The sequence below is a fragment of the Hyla sarda genome, chromosome 2, assembly GCF_029499605.1.
Source record: "Hyla sarda isolate aHylSar1 chromosome 2, aHylSar1.hap1, whole genome shotgun sequence".
Lineage (NCBI taxonomy): Eukaryota > Metazoa > Chordata > Amphibia > Anura > Hylidae > Hyla > Hyla sarda.
Window position 1 is genome coordinate 241,287,933 of NC_079190.1, and position 25,177 is coordinate 241,313,109.

The following is a 25,177-nucleotide window of genomic DNA, read 5'->3' on the forward strand; positions in this document are numbered from 1 at the left end:
GTATGTCCTCCTCCTTCACTCATAGAAATCACCCCCAGTCCGTGCAGTATGTTCTCCCCCTTCACTCATAGAAATCACCCCAGCCCGTGCAGTATGTCCTCCCCCTTCACTCATAGAAATCACCCCAGCCCGTGCAGTATGTCCTCCCCGTTCACTCATAGAAATCATCCCCAGTCCGTGCAGTATGTCCTCCCCCTTCACTCATAGAAATCATCCCCAGTCCGTGCAGTATGTTCTCCCCCTTCACTCATAGAAATCATCCCCAGCCCGTGCAGTATGTCCTCCCCCTTCACTCATAGAAATCATCCCCAGTCCGTGCAGTATGTTCTCCCCCTTCACTCATAGAAATCATCCCCAGCCCGTGCAGTATGTCCTCCCCCTTCACTCATAGAAATCACCCCAGCCCGTGCAGTATGTCCTCCCCCTTCACTCATAGAAATCATCCCCAGCCCGTGCAGTATGTCCTCCCCCTTCACTCATAGAAATCATCCCCAGTCCGTGCAGTATGTTCTCCCCCTTCACTCATAGAAATCATCCCCAGCCCGTGCAGTATGTCCTTCCCCTTCACTCATAGAAATCACCCCAGCCCGTGCAGTATGTCCTCCCCCCTCACTCATAGAAATCACCCCAGCCCGTGCAGTATGTCCTCCCCCTTCACTCATAGAAATCATCCCCAGCCCGTGCAGTATGTTCTCCCCCTTCACTCATAGAAATCACCCCAGCCCGTGCAGTATGTCCTCCCCCTTCACTCATAGAAATCACCCCAGCCCGTGCAGTATGTCCTCCCCGTTCACTCATAGAAATCATCCCCAGTCCGTGCAGTATGTCCTCCCCCTTCACTCATAGAAATCATCCCCAGTCCGTGCAGTATGTTCTCCCCCTTCACTCATAGAAATCATCCCCAGCCCGTGCAGTATGTCCTCCCCCTTCACTCATAGAAATCACCCCCAGTCTGTGCAGTATGTCCTCCCCCTTCACTCATAGAAATCATCCCCAGTCCGTGCAGTATGTCCTCCCCCTTCACTCATAGAAATCATCCCCAGTCCGTGCAGTATGTTCTCCCCCTTCACTCATAGAAATCATCCCCAGCCCGTGCAGTATGTCCTTCCCCTTCACTCATAGAAATCACCCCAGCCCGTGCAGTATGTCCTCCCCCTTCACTCATAGAAATCATCCCCAGCCTGTGCAGTATGTCCTCCTCCTTCACTCATAGAAATCACCCCCAGCCCGTGCAGTATGTCCTCCCCCTTCACTCATAGAAATCATCCCCAGTCCGTGCAGTATGTCCTCCTCCTTCACTCATAGAAATCACCCCCAGTCCGTGCAGTATGTTCTCCCCCTTCACTCATAGAAATCACCCCAGCCCGTGCAGTATGTCCTCCCCCTTCACTCATAGAAATCACCCCAGCCGGTGCAGTATGTCCTCCCCGTTCACTCATAGAAATCATCCCCAGTCCGTGCAGTATGTCCTCCCCCTTCACTCATAGAAATCACCCCCAGCCCGTGCAGTATGTCCTCCCCCTTCACTCATAGAAATCACAAACACAGCCCGTGCAGTATGTCCTCCCCCTTCACTCATAGAAATCACCCCCCGTCCGTGCAGTATGTCCTTCCCCTTCACTCATAGAAATCACCCCCAGTCCGTGCAGTATGTCCTCCCCTTCACTCATAGAAATCACCCCCAGTCCGTGCAGTATGTCCTTTCCCTTCACTCATAGAAATCATGCCCAGTCTGTGCAGTATGTCCTCCCCCTTCACTCATAGAAATCCCCCCCAGTCCGTGCAGTATGTTCTCCCCCTTCACTCATAGAAATCACCCCAGCCCGTGCAGTATGTCCTCCCCCTTCACTCATAGAAATCATCCCCAGCCCGTGTAGTATGTCCTCCCCCTTCACTCATAGAAATTATCCCCAGTCTGTGCAGTATGTCCTTCCCCTTCACTCATAGAAATCACCCCCAGTCCTTGCAGTATGTCCTCCCCCTTCACTCATAGAAATCATCCCCAGCCCGTGCAGTATGTCCTCCCCCTTCACTCATAGAAATGATCCCCAGTCCGTGCAGTATGTCCTCCCCCTTCACTCATAGAAATCATCCCCAGTCCGTGCAGTATGTCCTCCCCCTTCACTCATAGAAATCATCCCCAGTCCATACAGTATTTCCTCCCCCTTCACTCATAGAAATCATCCCCAGTCCATACAGTATGTCCTCCCCCTTCACTCATAGAAATCATCCCCAGTCCGTGTAGTATGTCCTCCCCCTTCACTCATAGAAATCATCCCCAGTCCGTGCAGTATGTCCTCCCCCTTCACTCATAGAAATCATCCCCAGCCCGTGCAGTATGTCCTCCCCCTTCACTCATAGAAATCATCCCCAGTCCGTGCAGTATGTCCTCCCCTTCACTCATAGAAATCATCCCCAGTCCGTGCAGTATGTCCTCCCCCTTCACTCATAGAAATCATCCCCAGCCTGTGCAGTATGTCCTCCCCCTTCACTCATAGAAATCATCCCCAGTCCGTGCAGTATGTCCTCCTCCTTCACTCATAGAAATCACCCCCAGTCCGTGCAGTGTTCTCCCCCTTCACTCATAGAAATCATCCCCAGTCCGTGCAGTATGTCCTCCCCTTCACTCATAGTAATCATCCCCAGTCCGTGCAGTATGTCCTCCCCCTTCACTCATAGAAATCATCCCCAGCCCGTGCAGTATGTCCTCCCCCTTCACTCATAGAAATCATCCCCAGTAAGTGCAGTATGTCCTCCCCCTTCACTCATAGAAATCATCCCCAGCCCGTGCAGTATGTCCTCCCCCTTCACTCATAGAAATCATCCCCAGTCGGTGCAGTATGTCCTCCCCGTTCACTCATAGAAATCATCCCCAGTCCGTGCAGTATGTCCTCCCCCTTCACTCATAGAAATCATCCCCAGCCCGTGCAGTATGTCCTCCCCCTTCACTCATAGAAATCACCCCCAGTAAGTGCAGTATGTCCTCCCCCTTCACTCATAGAAATCATCCCCAGCCCGTGCAGTATGTCCTCCCCCTTCACTCATAGAAATCATCCCCAGTCGGTGCAGTATGTTCTCCCCCTTCACTCATAGAAATCATCCCCAGTCCGTGCAGTATGTTCTCCCCCTTCACTCATAGAAATCATCCCCAGTCCGTGCAGTATGTCCTCCCCCTTCACTCATAGAAATCACCCCCAGCCCGTGCAGTATGTCCTCCCCCTTCACTCATAGAAATCACCCCCAGTCTGTGTAGTATGTCCTCCCCCTTCACTCATAGAAATCATCCCCAGTCCGTGCAGTATGTCCTCCCCCTTCACTCATAGAAATCATCCCCAGTCCGTGCAGTATGTTCTCCCCCTTCACTCATAGAAATCATCCCCAGCCCGTGCAGTATGTCCTTCCCCTTCACTCATAGAAATCACCCCAGCCCGTGCAGTATGTCCTCCCCCTTCACTTATAGAAATCATCCCCAGCCTGTGCAGTATGTCCCCCTCCTTCACTCATAGAAATCACCCCCAGCCCGTGCAGTATGTCCTCCCCCTTCACTCATAGAAATCATCCCCAGTCCGTGCAGTATGTCCTCCTCCTTCACTCATAGAAATCACCCCCAGTCCGTGCAGTATGTTCTCCCCCTTCACTCATAGAAATCACCCCAGCCCGTGCAGTATGTCCTCCCCCTTCACTCATAGAAATCACCCCAGCCCGTGCAGTATGTCCTCCCCCTTCACTCATAGAAATCATCCCCAGTCCGTGCAGTATGTTCTCCCCCTTCACTCATAGAAATCATCCCCAGCCCGTGCAGTATGTCCTTCCCCTTCACTCATAGAAATCACCCCAGCCCGTGCAGTATGTCCTCCCCCTTCACTCATAGAAATCACCCCAGCCCGTGCAGTATGTCCTCCCCCTTCACTCACAGAAATCATCCCCAGCCCGTGCAGTATGTCCTTCCCCTTCACTCATAGAAATCACCCCAGCCCGTGCAGTATGTCCTCCCCCTTCACTCATAGAAATCATCCCCAGCCTGTGCAGTATGTCCTTCCCCTTCACTCATAGAAATCACCCCAGCCCGTGCAGTATGTCCTCCCCCTTCACTTATAGAAATCATCCCCAGCCTGTGCAGTATGTCCCCCTCCTTCACTCATAGAAATCACCCCAGCCCGTGCAGTATGTCCTCCCCCTTCACTCATAGAAATCACCCCAGCCCGTGCAGTATGTCCTCCCCGTTCACTCATAGAAATCATCCCCAGTCCGTGCAGTATGTCCTCCCCCTTCACTCATAGAAATCATCCCCAGTCCGTGCAGTATGTTCTCCCCCTTCACTCATAGAAATCATCCCCAGCCCGTGCAGTATGTCCTCCCCCTTCACTCATAGAAATCATCCCCAGTCCGTGCAGTATGTTCTCCCCCTTCACTCATAGAAATCATCCCCAGCCCGTGCAGTATGTCCTCCCCCTTCACTCATAGAAATCACCCCAGCCCGTGCAGTATGTCCTCCCCCTTCACTCATAGAAATCATCCCCAGCCCGTGCAGTATGTCCTCCCCCTTCACTCATAGAAATCATCCCCAGTCCGTGCAGTATGTTCTCCCCCTTCACTCATAGAAATCATCCCCAGCCCGTGCAGTATGTCCTTCCCCTTCACTCATAGAAATCACCCCAGCCCGTGCAGTATGTCCTCCCCCCTCACTCATAGAAATCACCCCAGCCCGTGCAGTATGTCCTCCCCCTTCACTCATAGAAATCATCCCCAGCCCGTGCAGTATGTCCTCCCCCTTCACTCATAGAAATCACCCCCAGTCCGTGCAGTATGTTCTCCCCCTTCACTCATAGAAATCACCCCAGCCCGTGCAGTATGTCCTCCCCCTTCACTCATAGAAATCACCCCAGCCCGTGCAGTATGTCCTCCCCCTTCACTCATAGAAATCATCCCCAGTCCGTGCAGTATGTTCTCCCCCTTCACTCATAGAAATCATCCCCAGCCCGTGCAGTATGTCCTTCCCCTTCACTCATAGAAATCACCCCAGCCCGTGCAGTATGTCCTCCCCCTTCACTCATAGAAATCACCCCAGCCCGTGCAGTATGTCCTCCCCCTTCACTCACAGAAATCATCCCCAGCCCGTGCAGTATGTCCTTCCCCTTCACTCATAGAAATCACCCCAGCCCGTGCAGTATGTCCTCCCCCTTCACTCATAGAAATCATCCCCAGCCTGTGCAGTATGTCCTTCCCCTTCACTCATAGAAATCACCCCAGCCCGTGCAGTATGTCCTCCCCCTTCACTTATAGAAATCATCCCCAGCCTGTGCAGTATGTCCCCCTCCTTCACTCATAGAAATCACCCCAGCCCGTGCAGTATGTCCTCCCCCTTCACTCATAGAAATCACCCCAGCCCGTGCAGTATGTCCTCCCCGTTCACTCATAGAAATCATCCCCAGTCCGTGCAGTATGTCCTCCCCCTTCACTCATAGAAATCATCCCCAGTCCGTGCAGTATGTTCTCCCCCTTCACTCATAGAAATCATCCCCAGCCCGTGCAGTATGTCCTCCCCCTTCACTCATAGAAATCATCCCCAGTCCGTGCAGTATGTTCTCCCCCTTCACTCATAGAAATCATCCCCAGCCCGTGCAGTATGTCCTCCCCCTTCACTCATAGAAATCACCCCAGCCCGTGCAGTATGTCCTCCCCCTTCACTCATAGAAATCATCCCCAGCCCGTGCAGTATGTCCTCCCCCTTCACTCATAGAAATCATCCCCAGTCCGTGCAGTATGTTCTCCCCCTTCACTCATAGAAATCATCCCCAGCCCGTGCAGTATGTCCTTCCCCTTCACTCATAGAAATCACCCCAGCCCGTGCAGTATGTCCTCCCCCCTCACTCATAGAAATCACCCCAGCCCGTGCAGTATGTCCTCCCCCTTCACTCATAGAAATCATCCCCAGCCCGTGCAGTATGTCCTCCCCCTTCACTCATAGAAATCATCCCCAGCCCGTGCAGTATGTCCTTCCCCTTCACTCATAGAAATCACCCCCAGCCCGTGCAGCCTATGATTTCGGAGAAGGCAGGTGGAGCTGAGGGAGGGGAGATGAGGGGGGCTTGTACCTCCTTTCTCCCCTTCTCTGTCTTTGCTCTGCCCTCCCCCCCCCCCCCCCCCCCTAACTCTAGCTTCGGAAATCTTCGGAGAGCTGAGGGGAGGAGCGGACGCAAAGTTGCATGGGAAGCAAGTTTGCACCTCTCACCGGCAGGTGCGGCTGGAGCGAGGCTGATTTGACGGCTCCAGGTAAGCGTGGGTTAACCCTTTCAGTGCTGTTGTACATAGAATGCTAAGCTGTGACGGCAGTGACCTTTAACCCTGCAGCAGTGGCTGTAGATGTGTAGGTGCCCGCGCGCTGCAATGCATGGAGCCCTTGTGGCGACGCTGGAGAGCTCCATGTGCAGCACATTGCTCCTTTAACCCGTCTGCTGCGGAGGGAACGTGTGGAGCTGTTCATGGTGCTGATCGCTATAATGTTCATAGCTTCCCATCATAACAAGCACTGGAGAAATGCTATTGTGGTGTCTGCATGGAGCACTATATACATCTACTGGCTGTATTGTTTACATAGAGTCCTCTGCTGGCCCAGATGAGCCTTGGTCCATACATGTCAGATAATGTCCTGTAGGGGATTAGTAGGGGATTATCCATGTAATCCCTCCATGTGCAGGATATAGGTCTCATCTTCTAGTCAATGACAGAGCTGAGGATGACTGGCTCACCTGCCCCATAGTGTCACTTAGGAGATGTGATGGACTCACCATTCTCACTTCTTTGCTCACCCCAGATAATGGATCTCACTAGGTTGCAAACTGATGTTCTGCAGGTGGGTGTGTTCTGTGCATAAAAAATGCCTTCAGCAAGAAAACAGTTAACTCTAACCTCTTACCCTGAAGCCTTTGGATTGTGCCAGATAACCAGCATGGTTGATATAGAGTTATATAACGTATCTATAGAGGAGGGTTTCAATCACCTGTGTGCCTTCAGCTGATGCAGAACTACAACTCCCAGCATCCTCGGACAGCCGATGGCTGTTTCTGCATGCTGGGAGTTGTAGTTTTGCAACATCTGAAGACACACTGGTTGGAAACACTGCTATAGATGCTACTGTAGCATCCATCTATGGGAGGTGGGAAATATTCTTTCCAGTAGTGGTCCTAGCCCTGCAATAGTTGATGTGATGTAATGTAATAGTGGATGTTTAGTGTTACATTATACATGATCCCTCCATTCCTCTCCGCAGTGGTTGTGATCCGAGCTGAATAGATTCCCAGCTTCATTAATGATAATACTCACTCCTATCTGCATCCTTCAGCGATCTGTCACGTGAGCCCAAGCCGCTTCATGGGTTGCTATGCACATGTTCAAGCTGTGCTTTAAAGGCTGGAAGCTGTTTGGGTTGTTATGAGGAATATTCAGCGAATAGGTGAGTGTGCTGGGAATAGGAGACTTCTCAAGTCTCATAACAAGTTAAGATTTGTAGCGTCAAACAGTACCAACTCCGTCTGACCTGTCAGTCAGCCATGGCAGCTATAGGTTTATGTATGATGCATTGTGTTTGTAGGTTTATGTATGATGCATGGTGTTTATAGCTTTATGTATGATGCATGGTGTTTGTAGGTTTATGTATGATGCACAGTATTTATAATTTTATGTATGATGCATGGTGTTTATAGGTTTATGTATGATGCATGGTGTTTATAGGTTTACGTATGATGCACAGTATTTATAATTTTATGTATGATGCATGGTGTTTGTAGGTTTATGTATGATGCATTGTGTTTATAGCTTTATGTATGATACATAGTGTTTATAGGTTTACGTATGATGCACAGTATTTATAATTTTATGTATGATGCATGGTGTTTATAGGTTTACGTATGATGCACAGTATTTATAATTTTATGTATGATGCATTGTGTTTATAGGTTTATGTATGATACATAGTGTTTATAGGTTTTACGTATGAAGCTCTGTATTTATAATTTTATGTATGATGCATGGTGCTTGTAGCTTAAGGTATGACTCATGGTGTTTATACCTTTACATATAATTCATAGTTTATAACTTTACATAATGCATGGTGTTTATAGCTTTACATATGATGCCTAATTGATAGCTTTACATATAATACATAGTGTTTTTAGCCTTACGTATGATGAATGGTGTTTATAGCTTTACGTATGATGCATAGTTTATAGCTTTACGTATAATGCATAGTGTTTTTAGCTTTACGTATGATGCATGGTATTTACGTACATTGCAAGAATCACATGACCTGATAGGGGGAAACCAGGTTGAAAAAAAATGTACCTGTGTCTGCTTAGACCTTTCATAAAGAAGTCATGGACTTTTACATTTTTCTACCTCTATTTTGAGTGCTGGATTTCTTTCCCAACTGGGTTCCCCCCTATTGGGTCCACGGGATTCTAGTTTACTTCACACAACGGCTGTGTGCTTCTGTCCCGTGCACCTGGAGGTCCCTGGAGTCCTAAGAGAATCCATGACCTGTATTGTACCTGTATATACCACGTAAATAATCATGAGTAAGACCATACGTGTGTAGTCAAAACGCGTTGGTGTCGTCGTGTGGTTTTACCTCTGTATATGTACTTTCTATGCATGAATATATCCTGATGTTCACAAGACCTCGCTGGAATCCTTTTCTTCACATAAAGAGTTAACTTATAGTGGAACAATAACAAGAAAGCCTTATTAAGTGCATTGTATGTATTGCCTGTTTATACAGTCTTTTTGTATCTACAGTATGTAATACTAGACTGGGCCCTCACTCCTCTTGTTGAATATTTATTTGTCTTTATTTGTACTCTCAATCTAAAGTGCTGCAGAATTTGTTGGCGGTATAAAAATAAATAAATATTATTATTAATGGAATAGGTTGTATATAATGTGCGTATGTTTTATGTAATAGTCCAATATCATAATGGAACAAAGAAATACATAATTGTTTAAAACCTAAGATTTCTCTTAACCACTGCCCCCCAAAGTTTTGGCCCTTTAGCTGCTTCAGAACTACAATTCCCATCATGCCATGACAGCTGAAGGCTGTGAGGGCATGATGGGGATTGTAGTTCTGCATTAGCTGGAGAGTGACAGCTTGGAGAACACTGCTCTGAACTGTCTGTAAATAGCTGCAGTGCTACCCAGTGATTTGATGTTGATATAGTAATATAATTTGTTTCTTCAGTCTGTGAATGTTCACTACGATACACAATCTGTATGCTTTCTGGATTGTGTAGGGAGATGTTTGCTATTCCGTACTCTGTCCGATGTCTTTATTGGATAAAAGTTCTGCGTGCGGAGTCAATGATGCACATGCGGGAGAGATGCTGACTCACCGCCAAGTTCTCCAGGTAAAAGACGTCTGAGTAATTGCTCAGGTATTACCCATTGAAAAGACAGTGAAGGTTATGGAGAGGAAAGCTTAGCGTCCTTTAGATGGCAGGTGAAATCCAATAAGGAATCAGGGAGACAAATGCAGCTAAAGGTTTATGCATCTGCAGACTGCAGAGATTAAAAACTGCATGCAGAACAGTCTGGTACCTTGATCTTCTGGGAAACAATATTTGTAATATGTGAACGGCAGTCATTGAAATGTATTAGTCCTGGATCATTTGGGAGCATTTATCATTGTCTTTAGAACTGTTTTTGTGTATAGATTTGTCTCTATTTAGGCGCAGGGCTGCACCCCAGGCTATTTTTATCGCCTTTTCGATTTACACCTTTTTGTTTAAAAGAGCGTACAGGCCAGAGGTTAAGGGTTAGTCTTGTGCAGTGGAAATGAATATATGGACTGCAATTTTCGTGAACCCCCCCCCCAAAAAAAAAGGTGCAATTCTACACCAGCGTAGAATTTTTGGTGAAGAGTGAAATTTCAGAAAATGTGTATCCTCCACAAAATGTATCACATGCCCTGCGACCATTTAATAAATTTGGTGCAGTCACGCAAAAAACGGAAAAAAAAAAAAAGGGAACTGAAAAATGAACTAAATCACACACCTCTTAGTAAGTGCCCCCCCCCCCCAATGTTCTTTCCTTACCTTGGATAATTTGATTGATCAAAGCTTAAATCTTCCCTGGAAAGTTGTGCTATAGATTCTTAGATACTGAACTGGGATCAATGAATAATTCACCGTCTATCCCTGTATTTAAAAGACAGAGCCTTGGCATAGTCCCCGGGGGCCTATTGTTCCTGTGCAGCATGTGCAGCTTGGATAGCATCTATAAATGTGTTATATTGTTATGCATTGATCCAGCAAAGATGGCTTATTTTATTGTTTTTTTGAAGGTCAGCAAAAGGTTGACCTGTAGGAAACAGCATATTTGTTCTTTAATTCCTTTAAAGGGGTACTCCACCCCTAGACATCTTATCCCCTATCCAAAGGATAGAGGATAAGATGTCTGATCGCGGGGGTCGCACCGCTGGGGACCCCCGCAATAAAGCATGCGGCACCCACCTGTTTCTTGTTCGGAAGCGCTGGAGGGTCTGGGTCGCGACCACGGGAACGGAAGTCTGTGATGTCACAACTCCACCCCCGTGTGACGTCATGCCCCGTCCCCTCAATGCAAGTCTATGGGAGGGGGCGTGACGGCCGTCACGCCCCCTCCCATAGACTTGCATTGAGGGGACGGGACGTGACGTCACACGGGGGCAGAGTCGTGACGTCACGGACTTCCGTTCCCATGGTCACGACCCAGACCCTCCAGCACTTCCGGACAAGAAACAGGTGGGTGCTGCATGCTTTATTGCGGGGATCCCCGGAGGCGGGACCCCCGCGATCAGACATCTTATCCTCTATCCTTTGGATAGGGGATAAGATGTCTAGGGGTGGAGTACCCCTTTAAAGCGTAACCTGGAATATGTTTAGGCGCCATGTTTCGTACATGAGTGACATATATGAAGTTATGGTGGGGTGCAGTGTCTATTTTGCTGCTCCAAGTGTCTTATCCTAAACCACAAAAAAGGCCCCTGCGTGGCTGAATATGGACTCTTATGATAGTAATTCCCCATTCACATCACATTTCTGTGCTATGTTAGAAGTAATACCTCAAATATCTTTAAAAAAAAAAGTAAAGACTGTTCTAGTTAGTTAATAAAGAAATATTGCAAAACCTTTTCAAACACATGTATGACTATGGATAAGATCTTGTTAAGAGAATAGTTACCAGTGGCTTAGAAAGGTGAACAGCGGATTCTAATGATGGCCAGAAGCGTTTACTTTGCTTATATAAGCTGATAACATAATGGTCTCTCCTGAGTGCACAGACTGTACTCATGAGATTTCCATCACAAAGTGTACATCCTGGAGCAGTAACTGTCCGCATTCCATGACGTACATTCTTGTCAGGAGTCAGTAAGGGGTTACCAAGGGAAAATATAGCCCTGCTCACAAAAGCTTACAATCAATAAGAATAATATCTCATACATTTGCACTTTAATGTGCAAAAGAAATGTTTACTTTACTTGCACCAATTAGGCTGGGATCCCACTTGGCAGTTTTTTTTGGAGAATTGCAACTGCAGTTTTTGAGCCAGAAGTAAAAAAGAATGAGAAATATAAAGGAAGGACTTATACTTCTCCTATCTACTGGATCCACTTCTAGCTTTGACTCAAAAACTGCAGTGGTAGTTCTCCATAAAACTGCCAAGTGGGTACCGAGCCTAACAGCTCATATTTTTGGGCTCCTAAGTTTTTGTTCACATTATGTTTGGCTGTTATTTTGTATTTGGGGGATTTCTAAAAAGAGAAATTATAGTGAAAAGATTTGCAGTTCTTCTGTGTTTTGGACATATTTTGGAATGCAAAATACTAACATTTGAAAAAGACAGACAGCTTATATGCATTTCTGTATTACAGCTCCATTTCATTTGGAGACATTTTATATGGAGGTGTATAAGCCCTCCTTGAACCCCTGTATGCCTTCCATTTCATATGGGAACATTTAAAAAAAGAATTGCTTCTAGTGCAGAGTGAAATGCTAACTCCCACCTCCAAAAAATTGCACTGCAACTCACATTAATCTGCAGCATTAAGCAGGCAGCATAGTTTCTCCATATTACATAGGCAGCAAAGTTTCCCCACATTAGTTAGGCAGTATAGTTTCCCCACATAAGTTAGGCAACATAGTTTCCCCACATTAGATAGGCAGCATAGTTTCCCCACATTAGATAGGCAGCATAGTTTCCCCAGATTAGATAGGCAGCATAGTTTCCCCACATTAGATAGGCAGCATAGTTTCCCCACATTAGATAGGCAGCATTGTTTCCCCACATTAGGCAGCATAGTTTCCCCACATTAGGTAGCATAGTTTCCTCACTAGATAGGCAGCATAGTTTCCCAACATTAGATGGCATAGTTTCCCCACATAAGGTAGCATAGTTTCCTCACATTAGGTAGCATAGTTTCCCCACATTAGGTAGCATAGTTTCCCCACATTAGGTAGCATAGTTTCCCCACATTAGGTAGCATAGTTACCCCACTAGATGGGCAGCATAGTCTCCACACATTAGGTGACATAGTTTTCAAACATTAGGTAGCATAGTTTCCTCACATTAGGTAGCACAGTTTCCCTACATTAGGTAGCATAGTTACCCACATTAGGTAGCATGGTTTCCCCACATTAGGTAGCATAGTTTCCCCACATTAGGTAGCAGTTTCCCCTTATATGATAGCATAGTTTCCTCACATTAGGTAGCATGGTTTCCCTACATTAGGTAGCATAGTTTCTCCACATTAGGTAGCAGTTTCCCCACATTAGATAGCATGGTTTCGCCACATTAGGTAGCATAGTTTTCCCACAATAGGTAGCATAGTCCCCCCCACACACACACAGACACACACACAGACACACGCATAGACACACTCACCTGGCCTGCGCAGTGCTTCTCCTCTGTGGTGGTGGCCTGACAAGTGAGGTCACTGACATCCTCCTGCGCAGGTCTGCGGAGGAACATCACTTGCGCAACATCCCTCATCAGACCCGGGCCGTCCGGCCGCAGACTCACTTTCTAATGTTACCGCTGAGCTATTAAGTGCCACGGCCGCTTCAGAACAGTAAGTAGCGGCGGCACATCGGCAGGGCCGGCCCTACCATGAACCTACTAGGCACAAAATATAAAAGGGCCAGCAAAGTTCCGCCCCTGAAAAGTGCCGCCTGGGACCAATGGTCCCACCGGGTCCCACGGTAGGGCCGGCCCTGTATGTACTCTTCTTTACAGGTTCAGTGCATGCGACTCTGCTATTTGCGTGAGCCCTAATTTGTATCACCAATACCTGAACCTATTGTGGTTCTAGTAAACCAAACATAGATCTCCATAGAATTGTATAGTGATTAGTGTTGCTCACGAATATTCGCAATGCGAATATTCGTAGCGAATATAGCATATTCGCAAATTCGCGAATATTTAGAATATCCACGCCCTTCTTATGCCTCTGAGCCAATGATAGTTCTGCAACCACAGTTGTCAGAGGTTAGCAACCTCCCTAGCAGCCAATAGAAACTTGCTGGCATGACCAGTATATAAGATCACTCTCAGCAGTATTTGCTTGCAGATTCACATGGTGGTTTTGAGAGTGGAGTGCTTCTGTCATTTTTCCAGCGTCCTTTAAGCTTTCAGCTTTGTGCTTCATAGTACTACCTTAGACCCAACTGTTTTTTTCAAAGCAAAAGACCCAACTGCTTTTTTCAAAGCACATTTGGGAAACACTGCGTGATCTTATATCATGACTAAATTAAAAGTTATGATTCATTACTTTTAATCTAGTCTAAAATGCAGTTAAATATAATTAACTAACAGTGGTGAAAATACTTACACAAATCAGAACTCTCCTCACTTTTGCTGAAATTACTTCCCACCATCTTCGCTTCGCTTAGCTTATTCGCGATCGCGATCTCACTGGCAAGCATCCAGGAAACGATCTCTGTTATCGCATAATGTAATAGCGCGCATGCACGCGAGCGACGTAATTTTCGCAATCAGTTATTTTCGCAATTATTTAAATTTCGCAATGTTTAAAAATCAACTCGAATATAACGAATATTCGAAATTCACGAATAAATGACGAATATTCGTCCATATATTCGGGAAATATCGCGAATTCGAAGATGGCTTATGCCGCTCAACACTAATAGTGATCTGGGTATTGCGGAGGATACCACACCTTCACCTGGGCCAGGCATGCCATAATTAATACACTGATGTTGGGTCACGGATAACTGTCTTTAATGAGGCAGGAGTAGTTGTTACAGTCCTTACAGTGCAGATTAGAGCAGAGGAGATGCAGAGTAACACATGGGAGCCCTGTAGACTTGCTGGGACTTGCAGTGTTTTACACCCACTTGACTTTAATTGTTGCAGACTTGGGACTTTAAACTTAGTTTTAAGTCCTCCAATGCTGACTAGGGTTCTGATAGTCTCCAATTAAAGCTACACCGCCAGGGTATGAACTAGTCCTTGGGATCTAGCTGCCTGAGGCTTTCTATTGTATCTATCCCGAACTAGCTCTGTGTGGCCCATCGACTCACCGGCTCCTGTGCACACTGCTAGGAATTTCACACTCCTCCTCGGCAGGGAACACTTGCTGTGGCCGACACACCTCCTCCATATAGCTCTATGTGAGATATGCGAATGCTGTATCTCTGTCTCTTCCATAGACTTGAATGGAGGAGGCGTGACAACCACGGCCGCTTTGAAGCCTAGCACGGCTGGCGGTCGCTTTGAAGCCTAGCACGGGTGGCCGAACACCCTACCAACAGACATCTTATCCCCTATCTTTGGATAGGGGATAAGATGTCTAGCAGCAGAATACCCATTTTAGGCAAGTGCTGAAAGCCAGTGTGAGCCGTGGTCGCTGCAAAGCTTCTGTTCTGCAGCGCCCGTGGCTCACACTGGCTTTCAGAGCTTGCGGGGGGAGGTGACAGCTTCTGTTCTCCAATCGAGTGGTGATCGGGAAACAGAAGCCCTGCGCCTACGGCTCAAAAATCATTCATTCCCCGACGGGGGGAGAATGTGCCATGCTGCAACTCACAGTTAACCCTTTCCCTGATTTGAGGGGGAGAAGCAGAGCGGCGCCCACGGGTCACATATGATTAGTTCTCTCATGTGGGGACAGCTCACTGCAGCTGACAATTCATTCCCCGATGTGGGGAAAGCGCGCTTGCGAGAAGCTGACCATGCACCCTTGGGGGGAATCATGATAGCGCTGTGGCTGACATGTTACTAGTTCCCCCCGCCATGGGGACCGTGCGCTTGCGAGGGGGAATCATGATAGCCGATTCCCCCCGTGGGCGCACGGTCCCCATGGTGGGGAACAGGTTAACTGTCAGCCACAGCAATGATACACTGATTCCCCCCGCGGGTGCTGTGTCCCCATGGCGGGGGAATGTGTTACATGTCAGCCGCAGCGCTATCATGATTCCCCCCCCCGCAGGCACACGGTCCTCATGGCGGTCAACGGGTTATCTTTCAGCTTCTACGCTGATACACTGATTCCCCCCACGGGTGCTGTGTCCCCATGGCGAGGGAATGTGTTACATGACAGCCGCAGCGCTTCATGATTACATTTCAGCCGCAAGCGCTGATTCCCCCCGCGGGCGCATGGTCCCCCGTGACGGTGGACGGGTTAAATGTCAGTCACAAGCGCTGATTCCCCCCACGGGCGCAGGGCTTACAGTGGGAGGAGACATGCTCCATCCTCCCGCTGTCACAGTAAAGTGTGAGCCGCAGGCGCTGTGCTGACAGAGGGAGGAGACATGCTCCATCCTCCTGCTGTCATCTTGTCCACCGCAAGCGCGATCCTCCATGAAGCTTCGGCTATCACAGCAAGAGACATCCTCTTGCTGTGGTAGTCGAAGTCGCACTGCAGTGAACAGTGTTTGGGGATGAATATATATGTCCCGTGACACACACACATACCCCCTGCCCCCGCAGTAACCAATGGTAGGGGGCGGGTGTGCGAGTGTCAGCCAGTTGAATGTGATGGGGCTGTGATGCTCAAGCACAGAAAAGTGCTGAGTCACTCTATCACATTCTACGGCATGTAAGGATTCCTCCCTGCGGATGGCTCTGGGATCGTCCTTGACACTGCCACAGGACATGTTTCCTCACAATAAACCGGCAAATAACAGTGCTTTGTGCAAGTCTGGCACCTTGCCGGCTTTATTGGACAGGTTGCAGGATAAATAAAACATAAAACAGGTACAAACAAAACCCTAGACCGTCTAGTCACTAACTAAACAAACCAGCATGCCCTGACTAACAACTGGTGGGCTTTTCCCAGCCAGTTAAACTTATGCCTCCTGCAACCTTCTACTCACTGTTCACACACAACGTTTGCAACCTATTGCTGAGTGTCTCATCCACACCACTCTTTGGGGCCACTCACAGCTCGGGCTGTGTGTTTCTCAGCAGGACCCCTGCCTCTCCCCTACAGCCAGCTTGCTGTCTTCTAGGGAGAGCCACAACTATTGTGTCTGTGTTCTTTTTAAGCACACTTCCCCCTTTCTGCTTCCTCAATAATTAGGCCACAGGTGGAGGTTTCTGCAGGGTGAGCTATGGAAATACACCCTCTCCTTGCCACAGTGTCACATATCCCCCCCCCCCCTCTGCTCAGACCACTGGGAAGGAGAACTTGTATTCAAAAGGCAGAGTCAAAATGCCTTTCCTTTTCCATGGACAACTCAGTCCAACAGGTTTTGAGGCCCTTGGCTTCCTTCTTCAGCAGATTTTATCTGCACCACTTCAATGGCGCACCCTTCTTTAATTTGCACGTTCATCAGCCACCAAGCAGAAGACTTTTGGTCACCTTTGACAAATTCCTTGTAAAAGGCTCCATTCATGTCACACCCTTCCAACGCCAGGTTCTTCACTTTGGTCTGTGCAGTGCTCTGGACACTAGGTGCGGACAAGGCAGATGCTCCAAGCCTTTGTCTTCTTCTGTCACCGGTATGGCCATTGTCCAAACTTTGCTGGTGGCCAACCTAGCCTGTATCACCAATTTTGCAAGACTTCTGCAGTTATCTCTGGTTTAGCTTCTGCTTCAGAGAACTTCTCTGCCTTTTCAGCATTTTCACCATCCACTGTCCATACAGTATCTCTGCAGCTTCAGAGGACCTTTCATAAGGTTTTACATCAGTCTCAGAGGACTTCCTATATGGTTTCTACTCATGGTCTACTGTTTCTTGAGTCCATTGTTCAGACTCTTTTAGACTTTTAGAGAAAGCATCCCTGTCTCCAGTAGCTTTTGCCTCACAAGCAGTTTTTCTTCTTCTACAGGGACGGCTGTGGCTTTGGCCTCAGTTTCCATCTGAGACACTTTTAACCTCTCTTTAGCCAGTTCTGCTACAGCTTGGTCTCTTCTCTCTTTTAGGACCTTGATGTCTCCTTCTAGCTTTAAATGTTTCTGCTGCTCACTCTTGAGCTTAGCAGATTTCATCTTCTCACTTTCCAGCAATTCTGTCAAATTTTTGACAGTATCCTCCAGGGACAGCAGTTGTTCTCTCATCCGCTTATTGTATTTTAGCAGAGCCTCTTGTTCAAAGAGCTGCATTCCCGGCGAATCCAAGGTAGCTGCGTGAGACTTAACGTGCGTTTTGTTCTGCGCCTCCAGGCTCTGCACCTTATGAGCGATTACCACTTTCTCCTCCAGTTCTTCCATGGCTACCAACCTAGCCTTGTGATCACTTTGTAGAGCCAGATATGCCTCACACAGAACATTCACTTCTTCATCCTTGAATGAGATCTGCTTAGCCAGACTCTCCAATTCACTCTCCTTGCTGGTCACAAGACCCTGGGGTCGGGACAGTTCATCCTGCAGATCCGCAAACTCACTTTTGTGGTGCTCCATTTCTTTCTGCAGCTGAAGCTTCACTTCCTGCTCTTTCTTCTGCAAACGTTTTTCTTTCTCCTTCGGGTGATGAACCTCTTCTTCTTTTTGCGCCAATTTAGCAGAAACCATCTGTAAGGTTTCTTCAAGATTCTGGATCTGCTCCCTTTTCTTACCAAGACCAGCTCTTTTTTCCGAGATCTCTTACTTACAGCGGTCTCGCTACTGGACCTTGAGACATTCTCTTGTCCTCTGACAGTCACCTGTCCTTGGCCTGTCTCTTCCTTCAAGGCAACTCATTTCAACTCTTCTCCACCTTTAGGAGTAGTCTCCCCCTTTGCAGGGGTCTTGGCTACTTGAGCTTCCGGGTAGTTCCCGGACAGTCTCTTTGGACTGCTCACTGGCAGACTTTTCTTTCACTTCAACACCGTCTCTCTCTGCTGCCCGGCAGAAATGTCTAGGGCTCCAGGGTCTGCAACAACATCTGGTCCAGTGGTTCGACCTTCCTGGTTACAATCCCTCTCTGGTCCAGACGTCACATCTCATTCACTCAGGAGTCTTTCTGTGACTGTAAGCGCAGAACCGGCTCCACATGTACTCTCTTCAGTACTTCTGTATTATCCACAGACATCTCTGTAGCTTCTTTTCCGGTCACCTCTTCCAGATGACCGCGCAATTTCAACTTTTGGCTCATTTTTATTCACAAGGTTCCGCATAGCTTACTCTTTCTCGGTCTCAGTCACTTCTTCCAGGTGACAGCGCAACTGTATCCCCACCTTGGGCTCATCTTCAGCTGGCGGATGGAACCCATATTTCTGTACCTGATCTGTTTCTGATAGTGATGTTCCGATACTGATACTAGTATCGGTATCAGGGCTGATACCATGTTTTTGCATGGTATCGGGGACTCGACTAATACCAAATCCGATACCTGGTGGTGTGCTCCGCTCCGCTGCCCCGTTCTGGTGTCCGCATCACTGCCGCTGCCCTGTTCTGCCATCTGCATCATGGCGTCTTATGGAGGAGCATGTGACACACACGTCACTCCACTGCGCCCAGCATAACGCTATGGAGGAAGCAGAGTGACGTGTATGTCACATGCTCCTCCATAAGATGCCATGATGCAGATGGCAGAACGAGGTAGCGGCAGTGATGAGTACAGGGCTGCAGAGCGGCGACACTGGACAGGTGAAAGTGAGAAACTACTAGGGGGGTCCTGCTGGCTACAAGGGGGGTCCTGCTATCTACAAGGGGGATCCTGCTATCTACAAGGGGGGGGGGTCCTGCTGGCTACAAGGGGGGGGGTCCTGCTATCTACAAGGGGGGTCCTGCTATCTACAAGGGGGGGTCCTGCTATCTACAAGGGGGGTCCTGCTATCTACAAGGGGGAGGCCTGCTATCTATAAGGGGGGGGGGTCTACAGAGGAGCTGCTATTAATGTCTGCACCTATCTATACTCCCTACTATTAAAGGCAATCTTTAAGTTAATGGCAATTTATAAGTAGATAGTGCAGGGGACCTGGTTCCTATGGCTGCTCACCATGTGATCATCAGCACAATCGCACCGGAGACATTGGTTTTGCCGCCAATGTAAATTCCTTGTTCTGCCCAATGTAGAAGAGAGAAATCTTGGCTCATACTACAGCAGCCGCCTCCATTGCACACAACAAGGAACCCACATATCAGCATGGTAAGAAGGGTAAGAAGCACCAGAAACCGTGTCACCCTGTTGTCAGATTCCCTTTAAAATACAGTGGTCCCTCAACATACGATGGTAATCCGTTCCAAATGAACCATTGTTTGTTGAAACCATCGTATGTTGAGGGATCCGTGCAATGTACAGTATAGGACAGTGGTCTACAATCTGCGGACCTCCAGATGTTGCAAAACTACAACACCCAGCATGCCCGGACAGCCAACGGCGGTCCAGGCATGCTGGGAGTTGTAGTTTTGCAACATCTGGAGGTCCGCAGGTTGAAGACCACTGGTATTGGAGGTTATACTCACGTGTCCCTGCCGCTCCGGACTGTAACCGCTTGTCACCGCTGCCCTGGATGTCGCCTTCCATTGCTGTCGCCGCGTCCCAGGGGTGTCCCCGACGCTCCGGCAAGGCCTCTGCTTCCCCAGCATCCTCGCTCTCACGTCGCCGCCATCACGTGGCTATGCACGCCACTCCTATTGGATGACGGGACGGCGTGCACAGCGACGTGATGACGATGATGGAGAGCGCCGACGATGCAGGGGATCTCGAAGAGGAGGCACCGGAGCCCCGAGGACAGGTAAATGATCGTCAGCGGACCACACGGGGCACCGTAAACGGCTATCCGGTGGCAGCTGAAGCAGTATGCGCTGCCGGATAGCCGTTTATGCGATGGCCCCGACATACAAAAGCATGTTGATGCTGCCTTCAACATGTGATGGCCTCGTGAGGCCATCGTATGTTGAAATGATCGCATGTCGGGGCCATCGTAGGTCAGGGGGTGACTGTAAAAGTACTCGTACTTGGTATCGGCGAGTACTAGAAGTAAAGTATCAGTACTCATACTGGACTGTTCTTCAGCTCCCCTAGTAGTCTGGCAGACCCCTATCTGACATATATCTAGTGAGTGTTGACCTCCCCTTCCTCAGCCTCTGCTGAGTAACTCTCAACTAGTGTGTGGTGCAAGTCAAGTGTTGTGAGCCTATGAGGTGTTCCTGCTCTAGTCATCTGACAGTCTTCCCATAATTGCTGAAAAAATTTAAAATCCGTCCCCAGTACTATATCATACTCCAAGGATTGCTCTATTGAAATCTTGTGACTCACAGTACCATAGGCTAGCAATACAGACATTAACAGTTTTATAACCCCAAATATCTGCCTGTATAGACACTATAGACATTATACTATGGACACTGGCTTTCTGCAACTGGTCTTTACCAGACTTATTATACCCCTAGACTCTAGCAAATCAATCATCTTTTTACCATCTACTACCAGCTCACACAGGTTTTCTTTTGTCCCATCAGAGTTGGCAGCAGTACACATTACTTCAGAACACATAAGCATGAGTTTTTGACAAAAAACATTATCACGCTGCATAGGTTAAAAATTTACAGGACAGTTCATACAGTCAAGTAGTGACACACCAGTCATCATTAGCTCAGGAACCTGTGTGTGTGGCTTCTCTGGCACACTCTCCTCATTCCACAACTGCCAAAAATATGGGAAGTCTCTGCCCAGTATAACAGTATAATCTGAAACAGGTTTCAAAGTCAGTTAGAACAGTCTTACCAGGCTCTGGTCGGGTCTTCACAAACGGAATCATGTTTGGCATGACTCTCGATACAGCCTGGCGACAGTCCATATCCACCAACAGTGGGATTCCACCCACCAGTAACTCACGGGTCCTCACATCCATCTTGGCGACAACCGGTTGCTGCCCACGTCAGTTGCTCCTAGCAACGGCATGTCGACATTGACCTATCTTTCAAAACAAACAACACGGCTTACTCCTGTTGCACTGCACAGGTGGCTCATCCACCTGTCTCCTTAGCTGAGAGAGCATTCACTCGTTTGATGTGATCCATTGCCCCGAGCAACGCTTTCACCACAGGCTCAGTCCTGCTCTTGTACTCCACAGCTGTGGCTCATCCGACTTGCAACATGCAGGGTGGGTTGCTCCTAGCAACAACTTTTCTGCAACTCGACCATTGGTTGCTCTTAGCAATGTGCTGCCCGCATCCTCCACCGAATGTAAGGATTCCTCCCTGCAGGGGCGTAGCTGGAAATCCCAGGGCCCCGATGCGAAAAATTGTCCTGGGCCCCCCACCCCTCGACGACCCGCTTCCCCAATCCCTGACGAACTCCTTATCCGGCCTCGACCGCACAAAGATAATAATGACTTACAGGCAGGGCCGGACTGGGGCCAAAAATAGGCTAGGCATTTTAAAATAAGCAGCCCATTTTTATGTTGGGGGTCCGACTGCTTAGACCCCTACCAATCCCCTTGGTTCAAGTGGCTCTCCGGCTGTTATAAAGCTACAACTCCCATCGCATCTGGAGATCCTCAGGCATTATGGAAGTTGTTGTTTTGCAACAGCTGGAGAGCCACAGATTGGGTCAGACAGAATGCACAGTGATATCAGTGACCTGAGTGACATCTTCTCTGTTGTCTTTTCTTTCTCATCTTGTCCGGGCACCAGGTCTTCTTCCAGCTCCATCTTCTCTTCAGAGTCTGACACCCGGACATCGTTGATTCCTCAGCTTGTCAGCAGATCCTCATTCTCTATATAAAGACATTAATCATTATAATCCTGCCAAATACTGTGCCCCCTGAATATAATACTACCACCCACTGTACCCTGTATTATTATATTAATATATTATTGCTACACACTGTAACCCCTGAGTAAAATACTGCCACAAACTGTGCCCTCCAAATATAAAACTGCCTCACACTGCTCCCATAATAATAATACTGTTACACAGTGTTTCTTCTTAGTCTGGCTGAATCCCACCCCTGCACTGTCCTCCTCCAGGTTTCTCTGTCCCCACCCCCCCAGGACCCCTAAGTCTTTACCCAAGTAATTACCTCATACACCGCCACCCACGACCCCCCTGGCACCCCATCCTCAGTCTCCTTCTCATCACCTCATACACCGCCATCCAGCCCCCCCCCCCCGCACCCCATCCTCATTCTCCCCATCACCCCATACACCACCACCCGGCACCCCCGTACCCCATTCTCAGTCTCCTCATTGTTAGGTACCCCCACCACCCATGGTCTCCTCAACCCCCCTCCCCCGGCTCATCAATGAATAACTCCCCACACACACACACCCCATTCTCGGTCTCCTCATCAATCAATCAGGCCCAAACCCCCCCCACCCCCCCCCCTCATCAATCACCCCATGAAATATGAAATATCCTCAGTCTCCTCATCAATGAATAACTAACACACACACCCCATCCGCCATCCACAATCTCCTCACAAATTTATCACCCCCAGGCCCCAGCACCCCCCTCGGGCAGCCCGTCCCATGTCTCCTCACCTTCCTGGAGATCACTGCAGTGATATGGGGCAGGTGGGAGGCTGCACCTGCCACTGCCTCTGCCTGGTATCGATATCACAGGGTCAGAGGCAGGGACGCGTCAGGGGCATGGAGCAGATGTATGTGTGTGCATACCTGCGCGAAGCATGTCTACTCCCATCAGCCCCTGGCCTCCCATCATGCCCCTGACCCCCATCATGCCCCTGACCCTGTGCTGATATTTAAAGGGCCGGCGCTCAGTAGTGAAAAAAAAAATAAAGATTGCTGTCAGCGACGGGCCCGGGCCCTGCACCTGTTGCTGCAGCTTCATAGTGTAGTGGCAGGGGGCCCCCCAGGCTATGAGGCCCAATTGCAACCCCTGCGACCTCTATACCTACACCACTGCCTCCCTGGGGATAGTTCTGGGATCGTCCTTGACACCTCCATGAGACACGTTTCCTCACAATAAACCGGCAAACAACAGTTCTTTATGCAGGTCTGGCACCTTGCCAGTTTTATTAGACAGGTTGCAGGATAAATAAAACATAATATCACAATGAGCAAAGTTCTATGGTGCTGCAATCAATCACCAGGTGAGGAGCTCCACTCGTAGCTCCCAAACATGCAATATACATAAAGTTCCTGGGCTTTCTAGCATACACATGAAAAGATTAACTCACTGTTCCAGTAGAGTATAAACGACCAGCCGGTCTTCTTTATTTTTTCTCTTTTTTTCAATAAAGTGCAGTATGCAACATTTACATTCCAGCCAGGTATTCTCAGCTCAGAGGCAACAGGATGTGACGCGACGTTTCGAGGGGCACGCCCCCTTACTCATGAGCTAGGGAAATACACCCTTTCCTTACCACAGTGTCACAGGCACTACACCGGCAGCTACGCCTCCTCGACTTGATTGACGGGCCACGTCATCACTCTGCTCCGTCTGTTCAGTGAGCAGAGCGATGACGCGGGTCGTCAATCAAGCCGAGGGGGTGTTGCTGCCGGTTGAAGAACGGGACCTGGTAAGATGCGGGGCCGGCGGGGACTAGTTTATAACTTCATATCTTCACCATCCCCGCAAGCAGGAACGTCCCCCAGGGATGGTGAGGATAAAGATTTTACCCTATATAACGCTTTGCCAAGCGTTATATAAAGTAAAATCTGATGATTGGTTCCCTTTAACCTATGGCAGTCCGGGCATGCTTGGAGTTGTAGTTTAGCCTTTGGCTGGCTGGGCATGCTGGGAGTTGCTTAGCAACAGCTGGAGTCTTCCTGTCTGGGAAGACCCTGCCAGAAGGTCTGTTCACATTATACAAAACGTACTATGTGAACAGAGCCTCACACTCACCACCCCTGGCTCCCGGCTGTAGCTCCGCCTCCTAATGGCATCCTCACTAGGGGCGGAGCTACATGGATCCACCCGAAACAGCAGGATGGGTTTGGCGTCTTGCGTTTCCCTATTGACTTCGTGCTAACATCTGCCCACGGGTCCTTTACATGCAGGGCTGTATTTACAGCTCTTGCTGCACTAGGCACTAAACCTGAAAACACCCCTAACAAAAGTAGCATTTCTGCACCAAAATCTGTACCAAATTGTGCAGATCATGCAAATGTTTTATTCAATGTATTTGAATTCTGCATTTGCTGGTTTTACAGATGATTCACAATGTTTGTACAGAAAAAAAAACCAGAGCAACTGCAAATTTATTGAAGAATAATAAATTCCCCAACAGAGCGGTAGCTGAACATTCAGGCCTGTTCACCTCTCCTAATAAGCACAGCCAGTGAACACGGCTGTCAGTCTCAGTACCTGCATGGGCTAGATTGGAATTGAGATGCCCATAGTTTCATGGGAGCCTTAAAGGGGTATTCCAGGCAAAAACTTTTTTATATATCAACTGGCTCCGGAAAGTTAAACAGATTTGTAAATTACTTCTATAAAAAAATCTTAATCCTTCCAATAGTTATTAGCTTCTGAAGTTTTCTGTCTAACTGCTCAATGATGATGTCACGTCCCGGGAGCTGTGCATGATGGGAGAATATCCCCATAGGAACTGCACAGCTCCTGGGACGTGAGTCATCAGAAAGCAGTTAGACAGAAAACAGCAACTCAACTTCAGAAGCTAATAACTATTGGAAGGATTAAGATTTTTTGATGGAAGTAATTTACAAATCTGTTAAACTTTCCGGAGCCAGTTGATATATAAAAAAAAGTTTTTGCCTGGAATACCCCTTTAAGCCCAGGGCAGCTGTTTGTTCCCACCCAATTATAATCCACCTCTAGATAACACCACC

General features: G+C 48.3%; 1 protein-coding gene across 7 annotated transcripts in view; it reads left to right on the forward strand.

The window, feature by feature from the left end:
* The first annotated feature begins 6,152 nt into the window (after positions 1-6,152).
* RASL10B (RAS like family 10 member B) overlaps positions 6,153-25,177 on the forward strand; it is a 129,056-nt gene continuing 110,031 nt past the window's right edge. For 3 of the 7 annotated variants that reach the window (XM_056556736.1, XM_056556737.1, XM_056556738.1), the window contains exons 1-2: positions 6,153-6,273; positions 7,271-7,453. The gene's annotated coding sequence lies outside the window, so the exon portion shown is untranslated. Of the gene's footprint in view, positions 6,274-6,561; positions 6,854-7,270; positions 7,454-9,379; positions 9,402-25,177 lie in introns of those variants that run through there. The other 4 variants (XM_056556739.1, XM_056556741.1, XM_056556740.1 and 1 more) reach the window with 4 other exon arrangements.